The sequence below is a fragment of the Seriola aureovittata genome, chromosome 11 (assembly GCF_021018895.1).
Source record: "Seriola aureovittata isolate HTS-2021-v1 ecotype China chromosome 11, ASM2101889v1, whole genome shotgun sequence".
Taxonomy (NCBI): Eukaryota; Metazoa; Chordata; class Actinopteri; order Carangiformes; family Carangidae; genus Seriola; species Seriola aureovittata.
Genome location: NC_079374.1, coordinates 27677712 through 27688361, shown reverse-complemented (window position 1 = coordinate 27688361; position 10650 = coordinate 27677712). Strand labels below are relative to the sequence as shown.

Below are 10650 nucleotides of genomic sequence, written 5' to 3'. Positions count from 1 at the left end.
CTACCCCTCTCCTCTCATTTACGGCTGCTCTTCACTTCCTATGTGTAAAGGCCACAGATCTGAAGTGACCTGACTGTGAGAGGTGACACCTCTGTACACGTGTCACTCTGCAATAATACAACAACAATACTACACAATTCATCATCTGGCATTCATATTTTATATTTTATCTGCATCTTGAACTGAGAACACAGGTCTGAGTCTTGTTAAACTTTGTCCAGTCAGGTCAGTTTGACACAGGTGAACTCCAACAGGAAGTACCTTAGGCTAAAGGTCTGAAAACTTTCTGAATGTCAGATTTTTAATAATTTTTCAATTTGTCATTATTTGTCATTGACTATAGATTGATTGCAAAATTGGGTTTGAGTTTGATCCATTTACAAAAACATGTATATCAGACTTTAATCATCACATTATGGTTAAACTGGTAATCCTGTTTTCCATTGTGTTAAACACAAAATAATATGAAATACTGTGTCATTTACAGGATTATTAACTTAGTGTCACTGACAGAGACCTGCTGCGTGATGACAGACGATGATGTATTTTGAGAGGAGGGAGTGTTGTTTTATTTTCTTAGATGTGACCCAGGTCTGCAGATCCTCCTCTGATCCTGGGACCAACAACCAGAGGATTGAGAGCTTGGTAGGAAGCTGAGAGACCCGACCCAGGTCTGTGAAGCTCTCACTGCTCATTAAAGCTTCTGCTGTGATGACAAGCTGGACATTAAAATATCAACATTTTTATTTTGCTAAAAAGACTTGCAATTAATCCAATTATGACAAACCAGCTGATTCAGTAAACATGAGTATCTGTGGCCTCAACTGCTGCTCTTCAGTCATGGTACACAAACATGTTGATCTGTTTATGGATATATTACTGTAGAGGAGATGTCTGGTCACTGGTTTAGAGACATCAACAGTCCAGACTTGAATTGAATAATTAAAGTCATCTCTTTATTTTGTAGGAAAGAACAAATGTCACTATAAATCTGTACAATCTGTAAAAAAAAACAACACGTTTCAAAAAAAAAAAAAAAGTTGTGTATCTAAACATTGTAGACTGAAGTGGTCTGTGCTGTACAAACATTGACGGTCCCTGAAAAGGCTTTGGATTGTCCCTCTGTTCCTGGAGTCCAGCCCTGTAACGCTGTCTGAGAGACACATGACCCGATGCTCCACTGCTCTTCATCAGACTGAGGTGACGACAGGACACAGTGATGATGCAGGATCAACCAGTCTCATCCAGTTTACTGAGGTCTCTGCTCCAATCCGAGCTCTGGACTGGATCTGAAACAGACGAGACTGATGACGAAAACTGAGTCTGTCCAGGTCAGAGACTCAGACTGGAACCCTGACAGCTGCATGTCACGCACACACTACTGTATTTATCTCATAATACCATAATGTCTTTATTCATGTTTTCAAATCAAAAAATCCTATAACAAAGAAACTAATGAGTTCTGATCCAGAGACAGAGAACAATAACAACTAAAAATGTCTGAAAAGTTTATGAAATAATCATGAATAAAATAAAAGTCAGATTAGTTTCTCTTCCTTTATTATTTGTAAGTCGTATTATTAAAAGGAGGAATCATGGGGTTTCGGTGACGTCATCACCCTGAATGGCAGCTTAATCTAATAGCTCCTCTGAGAAGATTTTCACTTCGCCCCACTTAAACGATCAAATATGAAATATTATATAGCACCACTGAAGCGACTGCAAACAAAGAACAGGCTGAAAACAGTGTCCGACACAGACACAAGATGGCGAAGCTAATGCTAATCCTCATCCAGACGAAATAGCAAATCTGACAAAAGTGTTGGAGGAGATACGGGACTACCGCAAAGACACAAAACAACTAAATGATATTAAATCTGAGTTTACTAACGTCAACCAAAGAATAGAGGAGGCAGCGACATGGATTGAAAAGACTGAAGTTTGGTTTCAAAATGTCAAAACTGTGTTAGGTAGGATGATAAAAGTGATGAACCAACAAGCTGACACAGCTATTGTGGCGCGTATCAAGAATAGGCAGGAAGAGGAGTACAGGGATCTGACGATGGCCTTCAGTGAATGGAGCGACAAGAACTGCCTCCTTCTGAACACCTTCAAGACCAAGGAGATGGTCATGGACTTTTGGAGGTCTAGCCCCACCCTTCAGCCAGTCAGCATTAGAGGGAAGGACATTGAGGTGTTGCACACTTATAAATACCTAGGTGTGCACCTGGACAGTAAACTGGACTAGTCCCTGAACACAGATGCCATCTACCTGAAGGGGCAGAGCCGGCTCTATTTCCTCAGGAGGCTCAGGTTCTTTGACATCTGCAGTGAAATGCTGCACATGTTTTATAAGTCAGTGGTGGCCAGTGTAACTCTTTAATGCTGCAGTCTGCTGGGGGGCAGCAGCATGTCCAACATGAACACAAGGAGACTGGACAAGCTGGTCAAAAAGGCTGGGTCTGTGCTTGGCAGGAGTCTGGACTCACTCAGGACTGTTGTGGAGAGACGCAGGCAATGTAAGATGGAGGCCATCTTAGACAATACCAACCATCCTCTCCACAACATTCTGGCAGGACAGAGAAGCAGCTACAGCAGCAAACATCTCATTCACTGCACTGCAGAACAGAGAGGTTCATGAGATCCTTTGTTCCAACTGCCATCAGGCTCTACAACACCTCAGCCAAAAGGAATTTATTATTATTATTATTATTATTATTATTATTATCAACAATGAGCTAATGGACACATGAATTTCCCCTAGGGGATAAATAAAGTATCTATCTATCTATCTATATATCTATCTATCTATCTACACTATATGGACAAAAGTATTGGGCCACACCTCTTAATCATTGAATTGATGATTCACGCTTCTCTATCTTGCAGTCTGAGGGATGAGTCTGGGTTTGGCGAATGCCAGGAGAACGTTACCTGCCTGACTGCATTGTGCCAACTGTAAAGTTTGGTGGAGGAGGGATAATGCTATGAGATTGTTTTTCAGGGGTTGGCCTAGGCCCTTACTTCCAGTTAAGAGAAATCTTAATTCTTCAGCTTACCAAGACATTTTGGACAATTCTATGTTTCCAATTTTGTGGGAACAGTTCGGGGAGGCCCTTTTCTGTTCCAGCATGACTGTGCCACAGTGCACAAAGGAAGGTCCATAAAGGCATGGTTGGGTGAGTCTGATGTGGAAGAACTTGACTGGCCCACACAGAGCCCTGATCTTAACCCCATCGAACCCCTTTGGGATGAACTAGAACGGAGATTGCGAGCCAGCCAAAACACAGAAATAATTTGATAAATAGGTGCCTTAAGATACTGATACTGACATAAGGGCATCTCTAAACATGTCTAAACTCTAAAGAAAAAGAAGAAGGAAAACTACAGGCTAAAGCTAGTTAACAAACTGACAGTTTGGATCTGCCTAAGTGGACCTCTCTACAGCTGGAATAAGTCTGAAAAACAAAGGACTGGTAGGCTAAAGGCTCTAAAATAATTTTCAATATAATATAATATATTCAATAATAAACCTTAAAACATATTGCTAAACTTAAGAGCTAAAATAAAGAGCTAGCTTACAGTGACAGTTGACAGTTGGTAGCATCGGTCACCATGGAGACCACCACACACACAACAGAATGCAGAGAAATAGAATATCCTGCTAAGTGTAAAAGTGTACAGGCCAAGAACAAATACAAAGAAAAGACCCTACAAGAAACCCTGAGTGCCTGTATGCAGATTACGTCCTGCTCAATGGCAAGAAAATGAAAAACAACCTGATCTTCCACACGAAAACATCCACAGCTGTGGAGAAATGCTGTCTGTAATAACTACCAGCACACCTTCAAAGAAGGACTCTGCCATGGTGGCAGAGTGACATCTGTCAGGATGAGAGTCTGGACACTGAAAACCCTATATTGACTCTAACCTATTATAAAACTAAAAGAACGGTGCTGCTCCAGGGAAACCAGACCAGTCTCAACCTATTTAAGAAGATGTTTCACCAGCTGAAAACAGGAGTAGACACCAACAGATCCAGCTCAGCAAGGGACGCTGAAGACACCATCGACCCAACAGACAGAGGAGTCGGAACAAGAGGAGGCGAGAGAACCAGAGCAGAAAGACCCTAACTGCACTCACCCCTCAAACTTGACTGAAAAACTGAGAGAAAGCGTGTCTTCACTGGAGCTGGACTTCACTAAGTTCACACAGCTTATACTGACCAGGCTCACAGAACTGAGAAAACAGCTCCAACAGACAAAAGAAGACCATCAAAAGAGCATTGATGATCTCAGAGAGACCACCTCCAAGACGAAAACACCAGTCTGTGGGCCCAGATGACCAAGATGAAGGAGGACACAGAGAGCAGAGAGAGGAGCCTCAGGAAACAGCTGGAACACATGAAGAGCCAGGTACAGGACAAGAGCCCCTGCACTCCTCTCTGCCATTCCTCAGCCCATATCCATACTGCTGGCTCACAGACCCCCTACCCCCACCCCTAGCCCACAGACACAGCCTTCCAATGCCACCCCCACCCCTGGCAAGAGATGGCCAAACACCCTTTCCCACAGCCACTTTCTCAGACACAGACCGCCTCCCTACTGGCCAGGCTGACCCCTCTACACCTTCACCCACTGTAGCAGCCAAGCCAGAGGTGGTGCTACAGATGGACTCCAATGGGAAGTATGTGGAACCCAGGTGCCTCTTCCCTGGCCAATGTATCGTTTCCAAGCGCTGCAGGAACACTGGACATGCGTTGGAGCCACACAGGCACAAATGACCTGCACACCCTGCGCCATGACACAGCCCAGGCAGTCACTAAGGTGGCAGAGAGAGCCTGCAGAGTGTTTCCAGAATCAAGGGTGGTGATCTCCACCCTCCTGCCCCGTACAGACACCCCACCTCATGTCATACATGACATTAACATGGAGGTCACCTGGAACTGCTCCAGCCTCCCCAACGTCCACCTGGCACGCATACCACCATCAGCACCTGGCATTTATATGACAGGCTGCACGTCAACAGAGTCAGAGTATTTGCTAAAATTCTCAAGGATGCTGCCCTCGGAAGAAGCCCCGACTCCACCACCACAGCAGGCCACTATAGGACCTCCAGACACCCAAAAATCACACCATCACAGCCCAACCCTCGCCATCCTCACCTACAACCTCCTGCACCCCACACCCAGAGAGCTCCACCTCACAGTCCCCACCCACAGCTTCATGCACCCCAGAGAGCCCCTCCTATCAACAGAGCCCCCATCCCTCAGCAGTAGATGATCTATGCTACTGTTTTGGCCAGACCAGCTCCTCAGCCTGCACCCCCACAAGTCTCAGAGCTGGAGGAGATCAATTAGATGCTACACAGTCTGTGCAGTGGACTACTAGTAAGCTATATATAACATCAGTCATCCATCATATTGGTAGGACTCCCAAATACAATTTCATGTTCTTATATTAACATAGTGTGGTTTAAACTCAATTTTTCATTTTTTTCCCACATATTTATTTATTATTTAAAAAAAAACTCTTACTATTTTATCATTTAAACCATCTTTCAATTTAAACAAATACTAATTTGATAAGAAAGTATTAATGCATTAGATAATTAATATCATTAATATCAATATATTTCACTGTAGTAGGTTCTTAAAGGTCACCTGTGTTTGTTTTGTTTTATTTCATCTGCTGAGAATTTCAGTGAGTTCCTTTTAAAAATAAACTGTTGGAATATCCAAGTCTTTACTCCTCAGTATTTGGTCTGAAGAGTAAAACCTCTGATTTTGTAAATAATAATATCATAATCGTATCAGAAACATGGTGTACAGCTGATATACCCACACACTGCCCTCCATACTACAGAGAGATTATTGCCCCTTCCCAGAAATGATCTACTGTGAGTCAAGGCAGAGACTCAGGAGGACTCATTGTATGGTACAAATCAAATTTACACAATTCACTACAAATTCTCAAAATCTGAAAAAGAAAACTACATTTGGCTGAAAATAAAAAGAGATCTTATCCCTACACAGAAGGATATATATCTATGTGCTGTTTACGTTCCCCCATTTCTCTGATGACATATTTCCCTGCCTTGAGTCACACATATTTCATTACCCGGGGCAGGGAAATATAATAATCTGTGGTGATTTTAACGCCTGCACTGGTGCACAACCTGAAGTAGTAGTCAAGGAGACAGTTTTATCACCCAGCAAGCTCCTACTGTTCACCTACCTCCTACCTCTACCTCCTAGAAACAACTTTGACACTGTGATGAACAGTGATGGGAGGGAGCTGTTACAACTCTGCAGAAGCCTCGGCCTGTATATTATCCATGGTCGGGTAAGAGGGGACTCCTTGGGAAGGTTCACGTATTGTTCAACTCATGGCAACAGCACTGTAGATGTACATGATCACAGACATGGACCCCTTCTCTTTCAGTACATTCACAGTCAAGCCCCAAACCCCTTTTGCAGACCACAACCAAATCACCCTCTTCCTCAAACACAACAATATCACACACTACAAAACCCAGCAAGCTGTTTAACATACCCAGGACATTCAGATGGCCCCCAGAAAGCACTGAGCAACACCAAGAGGCAAGCAATAGTGAGGAGATTCAATTATTACTAGAGTTTATAGAATACCCCTACCGCCCCACTACTGAAGGCATATGTGAGGCTGTCCAAAATATAAATTACATCTTCAAGAGAACAGCAAATAAAGCTAAATTGAAACTACGTACAAGCAAAAGAAAAACGAACCACTGGTTTGACAACAAATGTCAAAACCTGAAAAAACAAGTTAAAAAATGATCTAACCTGAAACACATATCCTACAAACAATCATATACGCCTTCAGTATTGTGAAGCACTAAAAACATATAAAAATACAATCAGAATCAAAAAGATAAAACATACTGAGAAACAGCTATCCCTACTTGAAGAGAGTATAGAGTCTAACTCCTTCTGGGACCAGTGGAACTCTGTCTGTCATTCTGAGCCTGAGGAGCTGGTCACACAGGATGGAGACATATGGACTCAACACCACCAGGACCTGTCTCCCTCCAGACAGGGCTTACAGCAGCAGAGGCTGGACATCCTCCACGAATTCAGTCAAACACGGGCCCTAACTGTAAATGTGAAGAAGACCATAATATTGACTTTTTAAAAAAATTAATAATAAATTGACATTAGGAAATATAGAAATTGAGCATACAAAACATTATACATATACAGGCTTTAATATCAGTTCCACTGGACATTTTGGCATGGCTATGAGTGAGCTGAAGGAGCAGGCAAGAAGGGCTTTTTACACCATCAAAAGAAAAAGACCGATTGACATCTCAAAACAAAAAGAAAATTATATCAAATATTGGAATGAAACCACCAAATCACAAAGTAAATTAGAATTATATTTGACCCTAAACAGAGAGTACAGGTGGCAGAGTACCTGACCACTGTGATTGATAGAAAACTAAGGAAACAACAATGTACAGACAATGTACAGACTGAGTGAACACAGCCTGGCCATAGAAACAGGCTGTCAAAGGCAGAACAGGCTCCCCAGGGAGTCCTATATAGATTTGGCTTAGATGACACAATTATTAAAACTATACAGGCATTATATGATAATCCCACTGCTAGGATTAAAATAAATGGACACTAATGAAATGGTTTTACCTTGGAAAGGGGTTCAAGACAGGGATGTGCATGGTCTCCACTACTCTTCGCACTATATTTGGAACCATTAGCTCAATACATCAGACAAAATGAAAACATCAGAGGAATTATTACTGAAGGGATAGAACACAAATTGGCCTGTTACGCAGACGACCTTTCGATCTATTTAGGTCATCATTCGAACAATATTATCCCAACAATAGAAATTGAAAGCAGGTATCCCCTGACATGGCAAACAGAGTCTTTAAATATTTGGGCATCATTATATCAAAAGACTTACCAAAACTAGCAGATTGCAACTATTTGCCTTTACATGAAAAACTTAAGGAGGACATAGGCAGAAGGAATGCAGTGCCTTTCTTTGGCCTCAGCTCAGGGATTTAATCTATTAAAATGAATATACTGCCTAGATTCTGCCAATAGAGATGAATCAAAACCAATTTAATGACTGGGACAAAATGGTGTCAAGATATATACGGCAGGGAAAAAGACATAGGATCCGTCTGGAGACTCTGCAGTTAAGCAAAGAAAAGGGGGGATGGGGCCTACCTTGATGATCACCTGTTATCACACCTGACAACCAATTCCTCAAACAACATTCAGGTCACATAATCTGACACCATGATGTCCTCTGTTGGTTTTATACCTTTTCTAGTCCCCATCATAAAACCAGCCTCACACTGGACTGAAGAGGGTCTCACCTTAATGAACCTGAGCCTCACTGTGATCATGTTTCTAACTGTGGGACTTTGTGTGTTCTGTCTGCTGAGTATAAAGACTGAGGGAGAGACTGTGACTGAGGAGATTCATGTGAAGAATCAAGCATCATGTCCTCAGCTGGGCTGATGGGACCAGAGAGGAGAGCTGTGACAGACAGGACAACGTTCCTGGAGTCTGAGAACAGGTTGGAGGGATGAGGAGTGTGAGCAGTATGCTGGACTAAAGAGTATTGATTCTGCCTATAAGCAGTGTGGATCAGGAATCTGTCTGAGGAGGAGATAACTGAGTCTAACACAGAGGTGTGTCCTGACACAGGACAGTGTCCTCATACTCAGATGTGAAACGTGCCCACTGTTTCTTTCCTCTGATTTTACATCAATGTCTTTGTTTCCTTTAAATCCTAATTTCCCTCCCAATGAATCAAGACTTATCAGTAAATAAAGTCATTCTGTTCCTGTCTATAGACTCAGTGATTTCTGCATATGGATCATTATATAAAACTTTATCATCTACATCAACAGTAAAGGGGTTTACTATTTTGAATAAATAAGGATAAACTACACTGTTTTTTATTCTTTCAGCCTCCACACAAAACTTTAATCCTTGAAGGTCCATACAGTCTAAAGGTCTCTGTCCATGTTTAGTTTGATTATAGATCAGGTCTAGGTTCAATATTAATACTGTGAAAGTATCAAAGCCTCAGTCCACAGAGAAATGCACACAGCCTGTATTCAGAAACTGAGCCTTAAAACCAGCCGTCAGGACTTCTGGAACTTTGTGATGTCACAACCTCCTTCAGCTACACCCCAAGTCCCGCCCCAGAAGAGAGGCTCAGAGCTCCTCTCTTCTGATTGGCTCACTGACCTGTTATTAAATCTTCAGAGAGAAGCCTGAGAGAGGAGATGTAAAACCACAGTGAGATGGTTTTTGGTTCTTAAAAGCACAAATATATCTTCTTATGGATCAACACAAATAAAAGACAGGAGAAGAGGAAACTATGGAGCTGTAAATCCACTTAAATCATGTTTTCACATTTATCACACGGTTCAGCAGGTAACAAACACATCGAGCGACACACCCAAGATGGCCGCATAGGAGGAGCAGGGGCTCAGCCAACATAACAAAACCTGAAAAAGTATATTGTAGGTCATCGATTTTCAGTGAAACTGGGAGAAAATATAGCCCTGAAACAATGGAGCAGAAGAGTCATTATTTTATATGCAAGATATTACCAAAGATGCAACCAAAACAGCGCAGATGGAGACTAAAGACATGTCAGGAGTGACAAATGGGATAGAGTCCTTACATGAGACAGTTAGGATCATGGGAAACAGAATTATTGAGGCCAAATCACGAATTTCCAATCTGGAGGACAAGGAAGCTAGGAGAGGCTGGATATTACATTAGCTTGCCAAGCTAAATTTTATGCTGCGGGAGAAAGTTTCCACTTTGGAGGGGTTTTCATGCCGTCAGAACATTCATATCACAGGTGTGAAAGAAGGGTCAGAGGGCCAAGATGCTTTTCTTAAAACTCTACTGAGAGAGACCCTGGAGATTAACATTGATGATTGGTATGAGGTAGGCAGAGTGCACCGTATTGGCCCACCACCAAGCAATGCCTCCCGGCCCTGACACATTATTGCCCGGTTCCTCTGGGACCAAGCCAAGACTACTGTACTGGCAGTGGTGAGGAAAAAGAAACAGATCATCTGGAAAGACATGTGGATCTGTTTTTTCCAAGACTACACCCAGGATATACAGGAAAAACACAAAAAATATGACGAGGTGAGTTGGCTACTTCAATAGAACAACATTGATTATGCTCTGCGAAATCTTCACTCTGGATAACTAATGGCACCAGTTCACCAGCCCCACTAAGGCCAAGAGCTTCCTTACCCTTATAGGAGATGAGGATTAATCGCATTCTTATGAGAGGAGGGAAAGGATCTACATCTGCAGATAAAATATGGACTTAATAACACATTAAATGTGACTGTTTTGGCCATAATTTGGAGTACTTTGAACACCACAATCCGGCAAGCAATCACATAGTATTTCTGTAATGGTTGAACACTTGTCGCCCAGGCGAAGGGCCGGGACTATTATAAATCACCTGTGATCTTTTTTTGAGGAGGGGGTGTCTTGTTTACATCAGGACATATGGGTGAGTAAAATTTTGTCATCATTAGCAATTTATTATTTAACGATGTGTTTAGCGATATGCATAGAGAGCGGGGCTGGAATTT

The 10650-nt window shown here is 42.3% G+C and overlaps 1 protein-coding gene across 2 annotated transcripts in view; it reads right to left on the bottom strand.

Annotated features, from left to right (window-relative positions):
* Positions 1-111: 111 nt before the first annotated feature.
* The window catches only part of pde9aa (phosphodiesterase 9aa), a 40843-nt gene continuing 30304 nt past the window's right edge, over positions 112-10650 (bottom strand). For both annotated transcript variants that reach the window (XM_056389857.1, XM_056389856.1), the window contains exon 19: positions 112-1289. The gene's annotated coding sequence lies outside the window, so the exon portion shown is untranslated. The remainder of the gene's footprint in view (positions 1290-10650) is intronic.